This window comes from Ambystoma mexicanum, chromosome 2q (genome assembly GCF_040938575.1).
Source record: "Ambystoma mexicanum isolate Mex_15411 chromosome 2q, UKY_AmexF1_1, whole genome shotgun sequence".
NCBI classification, from domain to species: Eukaryota; Metazoa; Chordata; class Amphibia; order Caudata; family Ambystomatidae; genus Ambystoma; species Ambystoma mexicanum.
In genome coordinates this window covers 73,445,238-73,467,539 of record NC_090924.1, presented here as the reverse complement: position 1 = coordinate 73,467,539, position 22,302 = coordinate 73,445,238, and the positions used below count along the sequence as shown (strand labels likewise).

Below are 22,302 nucleotides of genomic sequence, written 5' to 3'. Positions count from 1 at the left end.
GTTAAACAGAGTTATAGTTATGACCACATCATACTTCACAGTGCATGTTTTTTTTTCTTGCAATGGCTTTCAGCACTCTATCTTTGCAAAGCTCTGACAATTGACATTGGCTTCGTAACAAAACTTGGCTGGGTAAATATACTTTGAATAACAGTAGAACTTTGAGAATTATAAACACACTAGTACATGCACATTGAAATTTGAATCTCTAATGCAGCACCTACAATGAACTGAACTATTTAACCTGTGCTACATAGTATCATTCACATCACCAGCACCTCAATTAACCTCATATTTACCTAAATCAGTTGGCGATATTCCTGATTCAGCATGGCAGTGAAATCTTCCCCAGCCTTTCTGCGTGCCTCGCACAGGGTCAACCCAGATAAGGATTCTCGAGACTGCAGTTTTTGGAAGGATCGTCAACCCAGGAGAGAGACAGCCGCAATTACAGCCTTAGCCCAGCAGACAGTCAGCTCGCAAGCACTAGACTCAGCCTGCTCAGCAACCAGTACTTCTGCCTCCTTCGCCCATCAGTGCCAGAAGTGGAATGCCCCTCTGCTCTGCCTCCAAACCCTTTTTATGAAACCCCTTGTCAGTCACGAGCAGCTTCCCTTCTCCAGCTCATCCCACTCAACAAATCACACAATTTCCCTTTCTCATTGTGCTAACTGCATTGCTGACGAGAAAATGAAACATTTCTCTTGCACAATCTGCTCCAAGACAAAGCCATGTCTTTAGTAGAACAGATCTTCACATTTTTCAGCTTGCCACACAGCGCAAATTCAGCTTGCACTTTTAAAGTTCATTTTTCTTTCGTATTTTCAGAGCATTATGCCTTTTCAAACCCTCGCTAAAATGTGAATGTGAAATGCAGAGTCCATATGTTGAAATGTGGAGTCCATACGTCCATTCGTCTCGGGAGGATAGCTTAGGGGCAACGTGCTCAACTTGGAAACAAGACGACACAGAGCAACACAGGTTTGATCCCCGGGTCCGCACTTAGCAACCTCTGGGTATTTAGCACGTTATAAATAACATATCATACTCCTATATGGCCCACGCTTGCCATGCCTTGATCCCTCTGACGGCCAAAACCCCTCTGTGTAATAATGTATACCTCCGATATGCATGAGAAACTTACAGGAACACATTGTTGGCTACCCCTGCACCAGGGTCTTGTTAACTCTGCAGAGAAAGTTGAAGACAAATGTTAACTTTTGATGCTTTCACTTTAATTAAAAAAAACAAAAAACAAAGAAAACCAGTTCCCTAAACTCCGGGTAGTCCTTAGAGCAGCCAATTTCTAGAAGTGGAATGTTCCACCCAACTAAAGATTCTATAGGAGTTGCAAAATCTGAAAGTGAACCAGTTTGCCACGGTTGACTACAGGCCTTTGATTTACATCACCAATGAAGAGGTACACCATACTCCTAATAGTTTGGACTTTTGTGTAGGCATGGGAAAGACACTTGCCAGTCACTGCCGTAGTGGTATTAACTGTCCGCTGATGGCAGCAGGTGCAAAATGGTGCAAATACCTGGTCATCTAATAGCAGTGCCTGGCAAATGCCTAATACTTATACACAAGCTGAAACTGTTGGGTTTACCAATGCTTGTTTTTAACAGGACTTCAGTGAAGGACGCACGGAGTGCGTATAAAATCGAGTGGCTGAAGGCAGATCGGGTTTACAACTGTAATAAAGTCCTTAACTTCCTGAAGTCTGCTTTGATAAAAACACCTGCAGGCACTTCAGTGAACTCAAGAGTTCAAATGCTTGTTTTTAACAGGACTTCAGTGAAGGACGCACGGAGTGCGTATAAAATCGAGTGGCTGAAGGCAGATCGGGTTTACAACTGTAATAAAGTCCTTAACTTCCTGAAGTCTGCTTTGATAAAAACACCTGCAGGCACTTCAGTGAACTCAAGAGTTCAAATGAGGAGGTGCTTTGGGCTGAGAGGGGCAGAAACGTGGTGGAAAGGGCCATAGGGATTAGCATGACCATGGGCAGTCATTGGGTGGGCAAATAACCAAACAACAACCACAAGCTGTGTGTTCCTCCTCACATTTCTCCCTATCTGAACTCTAAGGCAATCGTTTCTGCTCATAGGGGCGCGAGCGCCACCTCAAACCCCAAATGAAAACACATAGATCCGCCATATATTTTCTCAAGGTACAATGTAAATAAGAGCTCTGCAACCTTTGGATCGCCGGATGTTGTGCACTACAACTTTCAACAGCCCGGGCCAGGGTCAAGACATCTAAGCCCATTGTGGGGCATCATTGGAGTTCTAGTGCACAACATCTGAAGAGACACACGTTGTAAAACCCAGGATTCAATTTGGGACTCACCGATGAAAATGAAGAGGCTCAAAGTCAGTAAACTCCCCTTGTCAGAAGTTTGCTTTAAACTCAGACACTGCATAAAGCATCTGGCCAACTTACAAACGACGGTGTCTATAAACACCCCAAAGTGCAGAGAACAAGTAATCACAGTAGTTTAAAACTATCCCAAGAGGGTTTGATGTGTCCTCCACCGAGAGCTTTTTTGAAAGAAATGCAGTCAAATCGAGTGCATTTTACCTCACAATTTTCTAAATAAATTGGATATAATGTCACAGGTATTACATGCAGCTCCTAAGGGTCTTCAAGAGGCTTCAAGGTGCCTGACACTTTAGGGTCTTCTGGGCAAGCCAACTTTTCCCAGAGGGGCTGGGGGATACTCCCGGCAAGAAAATCTTGAGAACACTAGGGCCGAATGCTGCATTTTATGACACCATTCCTGACACTGACGTACACACCCCACTCCCCACCCTACATGACACTGGGTGGTCTGTTCCCCACTGTTCCATCGCCTGATTGCTTGTAGGTCCCTTGCTGCCTATCTGCCCACCCCCCATTCGCTTGTATGCCCCCAGCTCCATGTTTCTCTGCTTCCCTCACCATGTTCTTCCCGCTATGATTGTAAAGCAATTTGTTGCCTCCCAAAGCTATGTATATGCTCAATAAATACCCAAAAAATAATAATAATAATAATAATAATAATAATAATAATAATAATAATAATAATAATAATAATAATAATAATAATAAAAACCATTTTGGAATTAATTAGATTAAAAGACAATTTTATTGTATTGTATATTGATTTGTAGAGCCCAACTCAGGCCAGAAGGCATCAAGGCGCTAGGTAAAATAGCCTGGATTCACATTTCATGTAGCCTCTTAACATTCTTTTAAAATGTATTAATGATCTAATGACATGTTTACAACTTACCTACATTCAACTTCCCATCCTGCCCCCACTAAGTACATTATCAATAAATGTAATGTGATTTACGTATTCACTTGGAAGGGTCTTATGGCATACACATCCTAAAGGCTAAGGCCTCATGCAGCAGAGTTCTCTAGAGTGATGAAAAGGGTATACCAAGCAGGTAATGTGGGCCAAGAAAGGCCCCCAGCATAAGTCATCAAAAGGAAACGATTTTGCCACAAGAAAGGGCTCTTTAGCAACAAGGTCATACTGTCATCACATTAGTACTAAAATGTCCCCAAATCAACCTAAATTATGAATCAGATAGCTTGAAATATTTTGGAAATGTACATTTTCTACCCCAAAATGTTAGCTGAGTAAACTAATTTTGTCCTCAGATTGTCTATTTCTCAAGATACACACATTTTGTATCCAAATAATAGCTTTCCATGTTTAACAGATACACACATTTATTCTCCAAATCTCAACTTGTCATTTTAAGAAAATGCACCATTGTTGTCCCCATTAAGTAGTCCCATTTAATAATCACCCACATAGGGGTATACTGCCTCAGATACCACTGTAACACCTTCATATACATGGACAGTTTGCCAAGGATCATCCTCACATGCCGATGTACAGCTGGGAATGGCCATATTCTGCCTCATATGCCAATGTGTCACCTCCATACTCAATGAACACTTTCATGTGACCAGATTCAATGTCACAAACCCCTTTTCTGCCACCTCTGCCTAGATTCAGTCTCAGGTATCTCCTACCCACACATGGCGACGTCGCTTGTCCCAGATTCCCTCCCTCTCTACTCACTTGTCTGGCAGACCAAGATGGGGATCACTCACTCTGCCATCTGCTCTTTGGAAGGCTGGTGGTGCAGAGGACTGGCTTCCAAGTCCAATGGTCAGGACCCAAATGGCAGCAGGATGTCTCCTGCAGCTGTGTCCTGAGTAACAATGTCAGTCATTGCCATGGTGATGGATAGCCAGTCATGCAAGTCAAAGACCAAAGATAGGCCCAGGAGGAACAGGCTACAGGCGGTCGCAGTGCTGGATACAATTATTCCACCCATCATTATGATGCAGCTCCTGAGCAAACAGCAGCTCCTGAGCAAACAGTTTAGGTTGCACCACACTAGTTCTCTGCCTTACATTTCTGGCTAAGGTTAATGATGGGCGAGTCAAAAAGGCAGCACTGGCAACATCTCAGTACTTGGTATGGCCATTGCCCTCATCATATTGTTGCACAAATAAAACCTCTAGATGGGTTTTCAGGTAGAACCCCAGGTGTGCCATTCACACATCTGCTTTTCTGCAGATGTGGGAACTCCATCAATCCTGTGCATTTGACTGTTGCTAAGAGAGAGCCGTGAGCTAGCTGGGGAATTTGAATTTGGTGGGAGGTGGAACTGCACCTGCTTTAGTAGACCCGCCACCACTGGTGTTACGATGGGTAACATATCACCGGCTCTGTAGGAAATCGCCCGAGCGTCTGATTTGGTCACCCACTATTCTCAATAAAAACCTATTTTCTTCTGGTGTCCCTACAATCAGAATACCTAGCGCAGGGCTCTGCAAACTGTGGCTATCCAGATCGTATAGACTACGACTCCCATGTTCCCTCATCGTTGACTGTGCCGGACACCGCTAATGGGAGATGTAGTCCAAAACATCTGGGGAGCCAAAGATTGCATATCCCATAATCTAGGAGAATGCAGTTATGGGTTCACCTTCATGGGTAAGTGAGTGTGTTTACGCGTGTGTGAGATAGAGAAGGCCATATGTCACTGTGTTCCACAGTGTTTTTTTTTCCCTTTCTGGTAACCCATGGTTGACCTCGGCTAAGGGCATGCATCTGCTATCGGGCTCCTGCTCCACATGTTTACTGGTATTATAGTGCTCCCGCCCCTGGAGCCTGGTGTGATGTTACTTACACAGCTGTATCCAGCTGATAGCAGGTCTGCAGAGCCAAAGCGTGTCCTATTGCATCTGCTTCCTTTCATCATAGCCGTAAGCGCCATGTGCAGGGTTCGTATAATGATTGAACTCTGAGCTTGTTTCCTCTCTAGCGTAATCCCTGAACCCGGGACCACACAGCAATGTTGTTTTCCACAGGCTATCGCTAGCACACACGTGACTGTATATCTGCCCAGATTGACGCAACCAGAACAAGCATGCCCGGTGCTACGTGCCCTGATCTCTAACCCAGGCAACCTGGCACCGGAGCTGACTGACAGTTATAATATGCTGATTTCAAGACTCATGATTCTAAATCAGGGGTGCACAACTGATTTAGACAGAGGGCCGAATGTACCTTTCATGCTGCCTATAGTGGGCCGAAAAGTAAATGTGGGAGGGGCAGTAGGGGGGTAGACCGTGGCAGGAGGCTTTTTCAACCCCCAAGTTTTATTAAACACATGGAAAAAGAGTGTTTTGAGGTGTACCTGCCTTTATTTGTATTTCAAACTTACATTTTGTACTATATATTTTCCATTTTTATCATTTCCTTCTTTCAGAAGGACACATTGGTAATGTCCATCTTATTTAGAAGTTAGGCAATAGTAGACAAAGTGGGCAAATCATTCAGGAGAAACACTGCAGTCAAACAAAACATTATGTTTCTTTAGATTTACAAGGCACAGGCTCTGCCACTTGCACAGATTCCGGGCACGGCTCTAAGCGAGCAATGACCCATGAGGATTGGGAAATGCAGTTTCTTTATTTACGTGGGAGATGAAGCACTAATCCAGACGTAATTGATCAGTGAGAAACATTTTAGCATTTTCCAGATGACAGCTTCTGTGTCTAGGGCTCCAGTGACGTTCTGCCTCTCAGAATAGCATGGAGATGGTTGTCAGTGAGGTTTGTCCTTAGACTGGACATGTAATTTCAGCTGAGAGAAAACTTTCTCGAAAATGTAGGTACTGCCAAACATGGACCCCATGTTTAATGCTTCCCGGGAAATTGAATAGTGGTCAGAGACTGGTAAAAGTCTTATAAAGGCATCGCTCTGTTTATTTTGAGGGGCACTACAGCACTGAAGTTCTATCACTTTCGAGCTCAGGATCGGTGGCACATTCTCAACATCAGCAGAAAAAGGGTCTGCAAAATGTTTAAGGGCTAGTTGGGACTTAAAGTGTGTCAAACGATTCCCAAAAACAACCTGCCATTCAATCAGGACCTTCACATGCCAATGACATGTTACATACTTATCATGGGGGAGCGCCTCTGCACATGCGGGGAAGTGTACCAACATCCCTTTCTCTATTTGGGCTGTCAAAAGTCATAACTTTATTTGAAAAGCACAACCTTCCCCAAACAGATCGGAGATTAGATTTTGGCTTCCTTGCAACTTTAGATTTAAGTCATTCAAATGGGCTGTCAGGTCAGTCGGAAAGCTAAGTCAGTGACCCAGTCAACACCTTGTATGGCAGAAGTGTCCTTTCCCTTTTCATCAAGGAATGCTTTCATTTCCTGCCATAAAGGAAAGAATGGTCTCAGAACATTGGACTGAGCCAGTGAACATCTGTGTGAAGTGGGACATCACCATAACCTGCCTTTGTCTCTTCTAAAAATGCCTGAAACAATCTCGTGCATGGATAAAATGAACGGTTTTCACAATGAATTGCATGTCTTCTGTGAATTACAAATGTTTTGCACACAATGCCTACTGATGTTTAATACAATGATAGTTTTTCAAATGAACAGACTTCTCACCCAAGTGTCCTTTCAAGCAGCCAATAAAACTATTTCACTCTCTAGTCATGGCTGGGGCCCCATCAGTGGTCACACCAACCACATGGTATCTTGACTATCCATCGAAAATAAATTCATCGAATCAAAATCCAAAAAAATGTATTCATTGAAAGTCATTTCCATCGAAATGCACTTTCATTGAATACATTTCATTGGTTTTCGATTAGGGTTAGGGTTGGGGTTGGGGTTATGGTTAGGGGGTGCACTTGGGGGTTGGGCGTTCTGGGGGGCAACCCCCCAATAAAGAAAATGTTACATGAAGCTTGCCAGTGCCGAAATACTTTAAAGATTTTAGGACTGGACAGCTCCATGTAACGTTTCAACATGGAAAATAAATGTATTGGAATGCTATCTTTTACATTTAAAAGTACATATCCATCGAAACTTGTCTATTCCTATATTCGAGGGACAATTTTCGATGGATATGTACTTTTAAATGTAAAAGATAGCATTTCAATGCATTTATTTTTGTTCCATTTTCTTCGATTGTTTTCCTTTTCGATGGTTCTTTTTCGATGAAAAGACCATAAACCCAACCACATTATCCCATGACTTTTTGAGAGTCATTACAAATGTCAACACCAGTAACTCTGCCATGCAAAGATACCAGGGAAGCCAGTTCCTGAAATATTTTGAATTCCTTATTGACCTCACGAATGGAAATTAAGAAATGGGCTGTATCATTTGCATCTGTGCTCTCCATATCTACGTTACACAACTGAATACTCATCCTTGAAAGGGGAACATTTGTAAAAGCATCTTTTTTTGCCTGCAAACTGCCTCGCAAATCTCCATCAGGCAGTCTTTTTAAAAATCACAATCTGTGAAAGGCCGTGTTGACCCTGCAATAATCTGCGAAACCTTGGAACTAGCTACGGTGGCATGTTCAGATTCTTTTTTTTTCAGCTCAGAAACCCTTTGTTGCTTAATCAGTTGTGTTTGTAGCTCCTCTGCTTTATTTATTCTCGCTTCAATCTGCAAATCCTTATAATAAGAATGTTTTCTTTCACAGTGGCAGTGAATATTATATTCCTTGAGGACTGCAATTCACTCAAGAGAAATAAGGCATGAGTACACGTTAGGGTTGGACTAAATGAAACAAATCATCTCACTCTACTCAACCTTAAACCGACGGGGCTGCTGGTCAATTTTCTTTTTTTTAACAGCTTTGGGCATTGGCAGGGACCTCTTTGGAGCACAAACAGTGATGCAATGCACCGTGCGGCATGTGCACAGAGATGGAGTACCAACGGTAAAGAGCAGATTCAATGGTCCTTCAGGCAAGATAGGAACTCTAATGTTATGCTCCCACTACAATGGTCCAAGTCTAGAGTATATACAAAATATATACTTTTAGACACAAGCCGAGAAGCGACAAAAGAACAAGATCCGATGAAGAACATAGCCTGTCCGCCATACCTTTTCATGCACTTATTGATGGAGGCTTGCCTCAAGAGCAGCGGGCTGCATAGCATTGCATATCCAACTGCTATGCAATAGATTAAGATTGTGAATGCACGGATGCCTGGTTCTACGACAGTAGCCATTTGCAATTCTTAAGTGGCAGAGCTGCGCCGTACACATCCCACCATTGAAACGAACATGGACCCAAACCACAAAATGTAGAAACCTTTTCAAGTGCACGATTGGAAACTCCTACTTTCTAAAAATGCAATTTTTTAAAAATTACAACTGCCATAAGATGTACATACTCTGCAAAGTTAGTACTTAATGTAGGCACTCTCGCTGCCCCTCATCTTTTACCTGTTCCAAGTTTAACACAGTACATTGTATTCTGTGTTAATGCTGAACACTTACCTGTGAGTGTCTGCTGCAGAGATCTGGATGCCACTTGGGGTTTGCAGGATGGAATATGGACGTCTTCCAGGCACGTTCTCTGCCTCAATGAGCCACCTCGATGAGCTGGAAGGAAAGAGAGTGAAATGTCACCTGCCTGAGGAAAACAATGGTTACCTAGTATACAGAAATAGATTTTGGAGAATGGTGGTCAGGATAACCCTCATAACACCCCTAGACAACACCTGAGCCACAAACATATGCATACAAAGCCCAGATGTCATGCTCCATTCAATCAATGACTGACACTTGGAAAACTAAGCTTGTTGACACAACAATTTTACCAAACAGATTGGCAAGATAAACAATTACTTTCCCACTTTAACATAGCAAGCAACCTGTCCACCAGTTGAACTGGAGCTGTAGTGGGCAGGCCCAAGGCAGAAGGGGGTGTGAGGGGTCAGTAATGTGAGGCAGACAACTGCTTGTGGTTTTCTCAGTCTTAAATGTTTTATTAATAAGTGCAAAGAAAACCTAACTAAACCTACTCTATTCGGGAGTGCCCTACCTACTCTATGGTCTAAGGGACATTCTTCTAGCATATGGAAAACTGGCCCTCACACTAAACAACATAAATAAGTGATTAAGAAACAACCAATGACTTGGATGACCTTTACCTGTCCTGGGTAAACTAAAGTCAATCTCTCCAAATGTTCATAAGGGAAGGAAAGTCTTAAATCAGTTCTTGAGAATCCCAAAAGAAACAAAAGTGCACCCAAACACAAGTCCACTGTAACAGTAATTTTTCCGTCTGTTGAAAGGTTCTCCTTCCAATTCCAGCAAAGAAAACAGCAGCAATGGTAATCCTGGATATGCTCCTTCCAGGATGGATTTGACACAATTCAAAGACAAAAAGACCACCTCTAGTTTAACAACTGCCAATGTGTTTGTGACCTCTGCAGGTCTTTAATACAATTTGTCAGAATGCTGTTTCTTAGGGTGTTGCTTTCCTCCCCTCTTCTACTACTGTTACTGTGGAGGCAGGTTCCTTTGCTCCACAGTATTCCACTGCTTCCACCACTTTAATAGAACATTCACTGACAGTGTTATAGATCACCATAGTTCTGTTAGCACTAGTTCAACTTGGTACTTTATAATTGTTAGGCAACTTAAAGACAAGTCTCTTTGACCTCCACAGAAAGGCAAGGCACTCTTCTTTCCCATGTTATCAGAAATCTCTCTTCTATCTGTTTTACGGCTACCTGTATAATCTGCATTTGGTTCCAGACTGCTTCTTTCTCAACTTCAACAGTCCCTGCATTGACTTAATCTGCTTACAAGCACCCAGCTCCCTTCCCCAGCTTTATTCAAGCTTTCCTGATTCCAGTAATTACTTTGAAGCTGTATTGTCACTCTTCAGCTTTGAATAACCTTGTCACCCTTGTATCAGAGGACACTGGACCTTTCGCAACTTTAACAACTTCAAAGTACAAGTGGTTAGATTTCAACAAGGCTGGTTTCAGTATAAGAAGGATTCGCCTACTGGCTTGGTTAGTGCTTGTTCTTCTTTTCAGAAACTTCTACAATTATGCAATATTTGTTCTGGGTGTTACAAAGTTCAAGCTCCACAAGAGAAACAGATTCAGGTACAGGTGACCACTCTTTGATGGAGATGTTTAACTTCAAAGAACTGTAAGGACTTGCATTCCCTTTCATACACACAGAGTGATTCTTTGACTCTGGTCAGTAATCACAAAAGTCCACACCGGACCTCTCTTTAATGTTTTTATCTTTTGTAACAATTCGTGAAAGTCAGCTTTAACTTTCTGAATGATTTAGAACATCTTTCCCCTTCTTAATTGGAGAAACGGGACTAGTCCAGTAAAGTTATATAGTTCAACAAAAAGAAATGGAAAGCTTTTCGTTTACGTGAGCACCCCGACTTGCATTAGATGTGCATGCGATACATTTCCTTTGTTATTGTGACTTTTCAACATCAATGAGCAACTTCTATTTGCGGCTACTCTTAGGCGAGTTACAATTGAGCTGGGTACAGTTACCAGGAAGAGTTTTTCAGTGAATCCGATTATGGCGCTTCACTCACTGGCTCTAGAAGCTCTGCGGTTGCGGGCTGCTTCCACTTCCCAACTTTACATCCTGCTACTACTACTTTAGGCACCCTTGGGACTCACATCCCTCTGCAGCATGGGTGTCCACGGTCCTGCCTCAGCCGTGGGCAGTCTCCTTCACTCCTCTGTCGGGTTGCAGCACAATCTAGGCTCTGCAATTGCAACCACTAAGCACACCTAGAAAGAGCTTCAATCTTGGCACGTCTCTCTCAGTGCACCCACAGCAAGGCAGGGTTTGTGAACACAGGACCAACTCAGAACTTGCAGGTGAAATCTGCTCTTCTCTTGACCCGGGCATCCCTTCAATGATCACACTTCCCCTTCTGCTACTACTGCCAGCCTTCCAGCTCCAGCTCCGGCTCCAGCTCCTTCCTGCTACTGCCAGCCTTTTATGCCTCTAAGGTGGGGCAATTGATTTCAGGTACAGGCCCTTGATGTTAATTTCCTGACCCTGGCAAAGGCTGTTAGGCCTACCTGCCTGTCCTTCACTTCTACATGCCTCCTCAGCCTTCTTCTTCATCTCAGTCCCTCTGGGATTCTGGGACATGTGGTTCACTTCTATAAAATAACATTTTGCCACTCCTTTTATACTTCTAAGGGTCATTGTTATTCCCTTAGTGTTTTTGAAGAGAGATTGTGGATTTCAACCTTATTAGAGATAGAAGGTGTAGAGAAGGCAGCATTCTCACAATTCCTAGTAGTGTACCGTTGGTATTTAGGAGAGCATTTCAGTTTAGGGATAACAAAATATTTGATCTTTTGATGTAATAGGTTTAGATGTTACAATCTTAGGTTTTACCAGCTTAGTTTTAACTGTAGGCTGAAAACCATTAGAATGACAGCAAGCCATAACCTCTTCTGGTACAGTGGTAAGAGTCTCCCTGTTAGAGGAAAAATACTGGGCCTCATTACAAATTGCCTGGTATGGAAACATCGGTGGCAGTAAACTCGCCGCCACCGTTGTTTCCATGCTGGGCGATCACAACTCCTGCAGGCGGACGTGGAAACACCAGCACCATCACGAGATGGTGCCGGTGTTTCCATGATCCCCGTTCCCATTGAGTTCCATCGGACTCAATGGGAATGGGGATTAACACCATTCCGCCTCCGGAATTCCCGGGACACCAGGGTTGTAATGCCCTGGTATTTCCGGGAGTCACGGAGGCGGAATGGTAATACGAGTCCGGCGGTAACAAGGCGGTTTTACCGCCTCGGTTACTGCCGGACTCGTAATGAGGCCCACTGTGTCTCATCCCACGGACTCTCCACACTATCCTGGGCCCTGTCTCCACCCAGGTGATTCTCCCGCAGTACACCACCGCCCAGGATTTTGATTGCCTTGTCATGTTGAAATTATCCTAAAATGGCTTAAAGTGTGATTATTCCCAGGAAGTACTCAAAGCATGCCTCATTGCTTTCCGCTTGAATTGGCTGATACAAAATGTGAGTCACATGTTGGTTTTGGACCTTTGCTAGGCACTTTGGACCCCTTCCCCATGACAGTCAAAAGCATTTCATGTGATTTACCCCTGACCCGGAGGTGTTGGATGACTATGATTAGCATTTTCAGACTGTGTGTTAAATTGTTTGCAAGACTATGGGCCTCATTACTAGATTGCCGGTGCTACAGGCGGCCTACCGGCAATCTCTGCTCAACTTTTCCACCGCCGCACCCGACCCCTAACCAGGAGCTCACTAGAGTACGGGAACATTCTGGTGCTAGCCAGGCTCTTCGCGGGAATGCTCCACCACCTGATCCGGCCTACTGTGAGCAAAGAACATGTCCACATGCATTCGTGAGACCGGCAGCTGAAATCATGGCTGCCAATTGCTGCTCAAGGAACTGCGGCTCGCGACAATAATTGTAGATGAAGACATCCCCTTTCAACTAGGGGCCCAGTGGCAGCATGCCCTGCTCCAGCCTCTGCACTTGCTGCGCTCTCTTAACCAGAACACCTTTTCTCATTGTTGGTAGCACCCTGCAGGGGTGTTGCTAGGTCTGGAAAAGATCTGTGGCTACACTGTCCCACGCTTAGAAACCTCTGGGTATTAAGCGCGTTACAAGCAACCTATCATATCATATCATACACTGTCGGGACGGTCGGGACTCGGGGCTAGCTAGCCTTTTGGTTGTAGCCCTTGAGCTTCTATCTGGGGCTACAACCAATAGACCCGGGGCTATATCCCCCTAGCGACGCCTCTGGCACCCAGAACTCCAGTTGAGTTCTACTTGAGAACCTGTTGCATGACCCACTCTCGGACACGCCCCCAGCTCCGGCTTCATGATCAAGAGGAAAAGAATCACTTTGACCAGACCCAACTTGCCCAGAGTTCTAGTGCCGCCCCCAGAGACTTCTTTCCCCTGTGCGAGAGTCGCCAGTGTCAACAGGAGTCTAGTTCATGGAATTAAATATTCCTATAAATATTAAAGCTTGGATCCTGAGCTCTTTTCAACTTTACCTTTACTGTGCTCTTGATTTCGGCAACCCTGGCACATTTGATGGCATTACGCGTTTGCCCTCAGTCTGCCCTGATGGAACGGCAGCAACACAATGTCAAAGGAAGCTTCAATTAGACGATTTGATTCACTTTGTCTGGCTGCGGTAAGGTGTTGTGGGTGTTTGTCTACATTATTTTACGCCACGAGGTACGTGCCCAGTCCTGGTTCTCAGCCCTGCTGACAATCCAACAGGGCTCAAGTCCAGTGTCCACAGGGTCCACACACTTTTTGCAGAGGGCACAGGGCAGAGGCCGCCCCTCACCCCAATGTGTGAGAAAAACTGTTTTTTTTTCAATTTGTAAATTTATACCGACTTCGGGACTCAAACTGAGGTCGCCACCCCTGCACCATATAACCTGACGAAAACGAACACACAACCAAAGATGAAAAATGTCACATTTCGTGACTGCATGTTCCAGGGAAAACATTGGTATTGGTTCTTGGAATTTAAAACATGCACCCCTTTTAACGTTTTCAAACCAATATTAGAAGAAAATAACCTCCCTTGGTTTTTTTGTTGGGTTGACTGTAGGACAGGCATATGCCATTCGTCCTGTGCAATTATGCAAAAAACGAAAAACAAAACAAAAAAAAGTACCTTTATAATTGAATGAAATGTGCATATTTCGCCTTGATTTGCTGTCTGGTGACATCACATCCCATTGCGTATATTAACGAGTCCAGACAGCATGCTAACCACTTGATCACACATCTTTTCAACTTTAACGGATACAACAAATATAGAAACGACTTGAAAAAGAACAGAATCACGCAACAAACCGACCTCAGAAATAAATAATAAATGCATTCTTTAAGAAACAATTTATTATATTGGCTTCGCCCCACCATGAATAGAAGACTACAGCTATGTCTGCCTGAAAAAATCTTCTCTGGGTTCTTTAATTTGTGCGTTAAACATTTAAAGACACATAACAACAAAAGCAAAACTGTGTGACATAATCATCTGTTTGTAGTCAGTGTTTGACACAGCCATGCAGCTTGTGACTCTGAATGATGTGAAGAAAATATGAGGTTCCACAAAAAAACAAACCCTTTGTGCCTGTCAAAGAAGCATAGATCACGTAAATAAGATAGATAATTCAACAAGCATTGGAAAAGCCAACCGTTTCGATGATTTTGTAGGCATGCTATTGACATCTTCCAGGCTGTGCCATAATGCTACGACCTGGCCATATGCCAAAAGCTGACAAGAGGGCATTAGTACCTGGGCATATTATGGAAATGCCTTACATATGTCTATCTAATGCTCATACAAGTCACAACGAATGGATTTGTTTTTAACAGGGATTCACTACAGGCAACACATGCTGCTTAAAATTGAAGTGGCTGGAGGCACACTTGGTTAAGACAATTGTATTACACACCTAGCTGGTTCACAGCTTAGCTGGAAGTAAGTCATTACCTTTCAGAAGCCTGCTCAGAAAGCACAGAGCTAGCTCAAAAAAGTTCCTGAGAGAAGTGTTTGGGGCGGGGAGGGGCCGGTAGTGGGAGGGAAGCGGTCACAGGCACTAGCATGACCAGGAGTGGTCAGTGAGTGGGTAAAAAGCCAAACAATGTGCACAGCCTGTGTATCTCTGTGCACATCTCATCTCTCTCATGTCTTCCCTTGCATTACAATAATTTAGGTTTGTATACAGTGCTTTCAGTGTCACCTAAGAGTTTACACTAAAAAGAGGGAGTGGCTATTTTCTGACTCAGATTAATCGACTTGGAATAAGGCACAGAGTGTGTGGCCAACTGACTCTGTGGGGATGTTTTCAGGTACACATGTACCCAACCAGTTCCGATCACCCAATGTTCACACTTATAAACTGGGCATTAACAGACAATGGTCCATTTCTCACTCGCTGCAGTGTCTGCTGTCTTGCACATAAAGAGCTTATCGTGTGTATATGTGCTTCTGATGGCAAAGAGGCATTTTAAAAACGCAGTTGTTATGCCACAATGACAGCCCCTGCTCTCTGTGACTCCTCATCAGCCTCCTTCTCTTGGCTCTTCTGGAGCTGTTGAAAGGCTGTGGACATTGTGAGCTAACAGGAGCAAGACTTTGTACTGGACTTTGGGACTGGGCATCACATACTGCTGCCAAGCCAAAATGTGTTTACATATTTGGGGGTTGGTGGTGGAAGGGCGACGGGGCACAACTCGATTTCATGGCATCCAGTGGCTTGAAAGCGTGGAGGGGTGTCGTCACTGGCATGCGCCAGAAGTAGAGCCATGTGGTCCCGGGAGGGTATAACGAGAGGAGGCGCAAGGTGCTAATTCCTCTCTATTTCCCTGCCCCGGACCGTCTGTGTCCCGTTGCTGCGTCCTTTTCCAGTAGACTCGAAATGAGAAAAGATCCCCTTGGGAAAAGCGCCAGAGCGCCCCCTTTGGCCCAGGTGCGGAGAAAGGGACCTTTGAAAATTTGCTCCAGGATCAAACCTGACCTCATCTAACCTGGTGACACCTTGAGGGCGAACATCTGTCAAATAGGTTTCTTGGCTGTGTTGTGGCAGGTGAACATGTGGATGCAGAATGATCAGGTTACTGAATGTATCTACAAATAGAAGTCGTTACGCTCTTGGGACTCCTTCCTTTCCTGACATAATCAGGAATGTGATTTACATCGCATTAAGAGTATCTTTGCCCTTTTTAAGGAAAATGGCCGCATGGGCGTGGCCTAAGAGATTGATGCACCCACTGCACCCATTGCACTTTACAAGACCTCATCTACAATATGATGGTTGCCATCTTGCAATGGGGCCCACAGTGAGTGGAATTCCTGAGCGTTAGGTGTTGCAGCGAAACAAGGCCAATGAGGAGGCCTGTAGGTCATCCGATGGTTGGGAATTCCACTCACCGCAGACACTTAGGCTTTCAGCACCCTACGGGGTTCAAATGTACCAGTGGAAGGAGGAACCGACTACTCAGTGGTGGTTCCTGGCAACCTGTCAGCACCTGACGACGCCATGGAGAAGGCAGCTTGCATGCTACGCTGCGGGCTATGGTGAAGGAGGGCTCCAGTAGGGGGCAGGTAGCCAGGTGGGGTATGGCGCCAAAGGACCTTAATTCCGCTTGGACCAGCCAGTCAGCAAAGGCCCAGAAACATATTCACATTAACCAGTTTGGCAGACTACGCGCTTTTGAAAGGTATCTCCGTGCCCTGGGTAACCTTCTCTTGGCTTTTTTCTGGAACAGAGACATGATCACCAAGTCTGACAAGGAGAGCTAGTTTGCAGCTACTGAAATATGGAAAGCAGAGCCTGCGGCCACCATTTTGTTCCTACAGTACTGGAGAGGGCAGCTCCTCGCCTTCAGCCTTTTTTTGAGCACGCCTCGCTTCAGTCTCGCTGCGCTTCATTATCAGGTGAAGCAACACTTCACATTAACACTGTCCTCATGGAGCGTTTGCTGAAGGAGAGTGAAATTCATGTATTGGTCATTATCAAAAGCACGGGCGACGGGATCGGCCAAGTCCCACTTTGCATATTTCACAACATTCTGTACGCGTTGGTTGTGCCATCTTCCGGAGATTTGTACCGTATACCGTTGCCATTTGCACGGTTTCCAGGTGCTGTGGTGGACCTGAAAGAGAAGGGTGTGGGGGTTTATTTAATTGGTTTTTATAATGCGCCTAATACCGTACCTAAGTTCGGTTTCTAAGCGCGGATCTGGAATTTGAACCTCTGTTGCTCTGCATGGTCTAGCTTCCAAGACCAGCGCGTTGCCCCTGTGCTATCCTCCATTCACTTGGGTTAGTGACCAGCGAGGGAATAAGTAGAATAGCTTTGTTGTTGAGATCATGCAGACGAGAGTACCCCGATCTCTGTGCGCAGGGCTGTTTGTATGTGATCTGTGCTCAGAGCATAGAGGCAGTTATGACCAGAGGGGAGCGTGGTGTGCCCGCCGTGATCGGAGGCATTACCCGGCACTGTGATATGTAAATTGATTGTAGAGGTGTAGCCTTCTGTCTGCGGTATTCTCCAATGCTCTATTCACTTTTAATTTTCTCTGTTGAAAAGAGACCCCCGCCTCTTACAAGCCGACCGACATTTGAGACCACTCTGAGACAGTAGCAGGGGCTTAAGCTATTCCTATTGACTTGCACTACAACCAATCAGGAGGGAGAAAGTAAAGAGATATTTGAAAAACTCATTTTCATCCACAAACGTTTTCTGTGTCTCCCTACTAAATGGGAAATGTTGCCAGGATTGGACCTGGGGTTGGTCATTAGAACTATGTGCCTCTAAAAATAGAAACGACTGGCCCACAGCGCACCTCATTAAACTGATGAGAAGGCCAGAGATTACAGAATTATCTGATCAGAGAAAAAAAGGCACTGTGCAAAAACAGTGTTAATTGAGTTTCATTTGGCAGCGACCTCGGTGATAACATGACGGTTACTTTAACCCCTTAAGTGCCAAAGACGAGTATGCTCGTCCTTTTTGCATAGACTTACATAACAACCTGGCAAGACATCATAACTACCATGAAGGAGTGCTTGAGCTGTTTAGTCAAAAGCAAATATGATATCTGCAAAAGTAGCATGATCAGTAAGGGGGAACAAGGGAGGTCATACACTGTCTTAGTACCCCTGGCGAGTGCAGCAGCCAGTCAGGTTGCACCAAACCCGTGCGGCATCTTATGCTCTAAGCTCGGGTTCCGAGCAGGCTTCGAGCTGCTCACATCCATCCGCCATCTTCTCTCCCTCCCCCTGCCTCTTCCTGTCCGGCTCTCCCGTTCCCACCCTGCTCTCACTTGCCTGTTGTGTTATGCGGCGCTGCATCGTCACTTCTCACCAGCCTCCAGGCCGCTATGGTAATGGAAGAGGGGTTCTGCATGGGGCCCTGCATTCCGTTTCCATGGCGCCCACGTTGGTGATAATGTGTTGCGTGACCACTGTAACACTAGATTTCAGTCGAAGTTTATTCGCCAATAAAAAGCAATCAAAGTTCATCGTACAATCATAAAAAAGTTAAATAAACACAGATACGTCGGTGCAAATTAAACACAAAATCACAGCAAAACATTAATACAACCCGCATATACAAAAAGAAGAGCGACATGAAACAAGTTAGGGAGAGTATGCTCGCAGACCTAATACCATTCTATGGTCTTCTTCTGCCATTGCGTCATAAGTACTTTTTCTTTTTGCTCAGTTACCCTCACGCACAGTTTCACTCAACGAAGCCAGCACCAATGCCCATAATCATACATTCAATAGTAATGCCAAGGCAAATCAGTTTATAAAACAGGGGGTGTTAAAAGAAACCGACAGAGAGTGTACTCGCAGCCCTGAAGCCAAATATAAAAATAACATGGCAAGAGTATACTCGCAACCCGAAATACCATTCTTTCTGCTTCGTCAAACTTCTTGGTTTAGCTACAACACATCATCAATTGATCTAGCAGACAATTTTCTTCGGCAAGCCCAAGTCCTGTGAATATTTTTTGTGACACATAACTGTTGACTGGGGAGGAGTGCTTTTACAAAAACCAAATGCAACCTTGTAAAGTGCGAGTACCAGCGTCCCTCAGGAGTGGCTTCAGATACCGTACTCTCAACGGTTTCAACACATTGCATACCCGTGGCTTCAGATACCGTACTCTCAACGGTTTCAACACATTGCATACCCGTGCCTTCAGATACCATACTCTCAATGGTTTCAACACATCGCATACCCATGGCTTCAGATACCGTACTCTCAACGGTTTCAACACGTCACATACCCGTAAGAAGTGTACCGGCGTCTCCTCACTCGCACCACAGAGAGGGCACACACTTGACCCCTCCACGGACCAGGACTTTGTAACTTTGCAACACTTGCACAGTGGAACGTGCCACTTCTGAAACGAATGTACAGGGTTCTTGCATACAGCGGGCTGATAAAGTCTAAGTGCTCTTTAGGCCCGAAGTTCGATTTGCATGCCAAATAACCCGGACATGATTTCAACATGCTTGCCTCTTCTAACATTCTTCTATTGGAAGCTAGAATAGATTTGCTCTTCGGTCGATATGATGCCGTCCTCACAATGTTTTCAGGGTTCTCCACTAGATCTACTTCACTCATGCTGTATAGCATTCCTTTCACATGAGCAACCCAAGGCACCCCCCCTCCCCCCCGGCAAACTAAAAGGATGTTTTAGAGCATCCTGGTATTTGCCCAACCCTTCACTTCATCACACAAGCACCCTTTATAAACCTGGGAGTAGCCCGATTGGGCAACTATCGAGTTCAAGATGGAGAAGGTGAACGTATGGGTACTTGGACCAAAGCTTTTAGATGTTTATTTTCGGCATTTCCCAGGTTGGCCACATTTGCATAACCCCAGAGTTCTGCACCATGTAGTGAGGCAGGCATAGCTTGCCTGCGATGCAATTCTAGGGCTGGACCGATGGTGCCCTTTACCATACCTACAGAAAAAACTCCTGTGTGCGATACTATATTTCCCTAAGGCAGCGAAAGCCTTAACCAGGTGTGTGACTCAAAACCCATTCTCTTTAAACCTGATTCCCAAGTAATCATAGGCTTGCACTTGTTTCAGGAGGTTTTCACCCAGTTTAGAATATTTTGAAAATCGAGGCCTAAAAACAAGCACCTTTGTTTTCTCTATGTCCAGTTGAAGTTTCGTCAGCATAAAACAATGCAGGATATTGGTCCCATTCCATTTTGGGACAGTCTAAACAGTCTCATCAGTGCTGCAATGTTCTCTTCTACATAATTATAAAACAAAAGGGGGGGGTAAGAACACATCCTTATTTCATAGAAGTATATTTTTGGTAGCACCAAGGTTAGAAAATCGTGTTGCAAAAAGCAATAATACCTGCCCAGAATATAGAAAGAGAATGACGAGAGACTTAGAAAAACTACAATGATGAACAAATAAATAAGGTGGACATTGAAACAAGGAAACTTTTAGAATTTTTTAAACAATGCGAAAAGCCTCGCGTTTTGGAAAGACCTTTGTGCCAGATAAGGTAGATTGTGTAAGAATTCAAAAGGCCTCTGCGGACAAAATTGCAGTATCGCGTAATAAAATCAATTAGGACTTAAATAAAAAGAACTACTCAGCATCAATGGAGGTGGGGAAGAAGGGGGACACTACAACCCATCGGGTGCTGTTTGAGTTCTGCCCTATTTCAGCTATGGAAATGGAAACTTTCCTAAAAGACTTGCATCCTACCACCTGTCCTGAAGAGATCTTGCCCTCTTCTCCATTTTAGAGAAGATACGTCAATGCCTCTTTTTTGCACAAATCGATTCCACCCATAATCAAGGAAGTTGTGATAACCCTCCTTGTAAAAAAGCCAGGATTGAACCCTACGGAAGCAGCTAATGTTAGTTCCAAATACCCTCTTTCTGCTTACGATAATGGATAAAGTAGCTACAGCACAATTGCAGCAACATGCAGAAGCGTATGACCTTCTACATATGACGCAATTAGGCTTCCGACTGAATTTTGGAACGGAGAGTGCTTTGCTCGGCCTTCGTACACAAATGCTTACCGTCCTTGAGGAGAGTAGGACAAGGCTGCTGATACTCCTCGATTTATCAGCGGCCTTTGATCTGCTTGATCACAAAAGGCTGTTGAACAGGCTGGCAGATACAGGCAATTGTTCACCGAAGGTGATCAAGTGGATGGATTTGTTCCTCAGCGGTAGGAAATGTAGGGTCTGTTGGGGGGGGATGCCTCATCTGAATTATCTGAGATCCTATTTCGGATACCTTCAGGTGCCTGCCCGTCCCTGTCAAACCTCTATAACAAGCCACTATGGGTCAGAATGGAAGAACTATTGACCAATTATGCTGAGGACATACAAATAATTATAGAGCTTAGTGGTGACTATGATGTACATCAGGAAATCTAAATCAAGTATAGAAGGCTATTAAAGATTGGATGACAGCAAACTGGCTCTGTTTGAATAGCGTCAAAACTGAGTTGATGCGGGGCGCTGTTGACCAGCTGTAAAATGGCTGCTTATCTCTGAAACTCTTGTGCAAGATGCATCATATCGATGTCAGAGAGCCTGCTAATGAGATACTGAACAGAAAACTAACGCCAGCCGCTGGTTTGGGAAGATCTCATGCACGTCTTGTGAAAGTTTTGTGATGATACATACAGCCGTTCCTCAGCTCTTTGCTTTTTTCTACCCGGAGCGAATCCATGAGCGAGGTGCCCGGAGCGTAACTACACGATATTCTGAGGGACAGAACGGTGCTTTGAATCTTAGAAGGATATGTGAAGAGGTTGACTGGGCGTGGAAGGCGAGAAACAGCACCAAAGTTACGAGTCCTGCCAGTCCAACCCCCTGAAGTCCTCAGATTTTGTGACTGCTACCTGACGGTGCTGTGATACAGGAGGGGTGTGGAATCCAGAGGCTGCGCTGGACGCATACAACTTAATATAAGGTACTTTAGCTGGGAAATAGCATAGCTGTGTGGGGCCGGCTCTGATTGCGCTTTTCCTCCCCCCCTTCTATATGTATAAGACCTGCGGGGTGAATAAAGCGCTGATGGCCACTGTCAGCGCCCCATAGCGATGCATTATTTAAAAACTGCAAAGCAGCGTGGTATTGGAATGGGACCGTTTCTCCTCATTGGAAGCCACAATATAATTGTGGACTCATTTCAGGACAATGTGCATGTGGCAAAAAAGACTGCTTTGCAAGATTGTATCCTTCACCGATGCTGGGAAAGACAAGGGTACTATAGACTGAAGCTAAGCCCTGCAACATTAATAGAGCATTCGCGAGGGTGCACAGCATACTATAAGGGTACACAGCCTGAGGACTTCTATAGAAAGTGAAATAAAGGAATTGGGGCTATTTCTCCATGATACGAAGCCA

General features: G+C 44.6%; 1 protein-coding gene across 2 annotated transcripts in view; it reads right to left on the bottom strand.

Annotated features, from left to right (window-relative positions):
* LOC138569156 (glucagon receptor-like) overlaps window positions 1–22,302 on the bottom strand; it is a 698,697-nt gene that overhangs the window by 535,659 nt on the left and 140,736 nt on the right. For both annotated transcript variants that reach the window (XM_069646870.1, XM_069646869.1), the window contains exon 2: window positions 8,845–8,949. The gene's annotated coding sequence lies outside the window, so the exon portion shown is untranslated. The remainder of the gene's footprint in view (window positions 1–8,844; window positions 8,950–22,302) is intronic.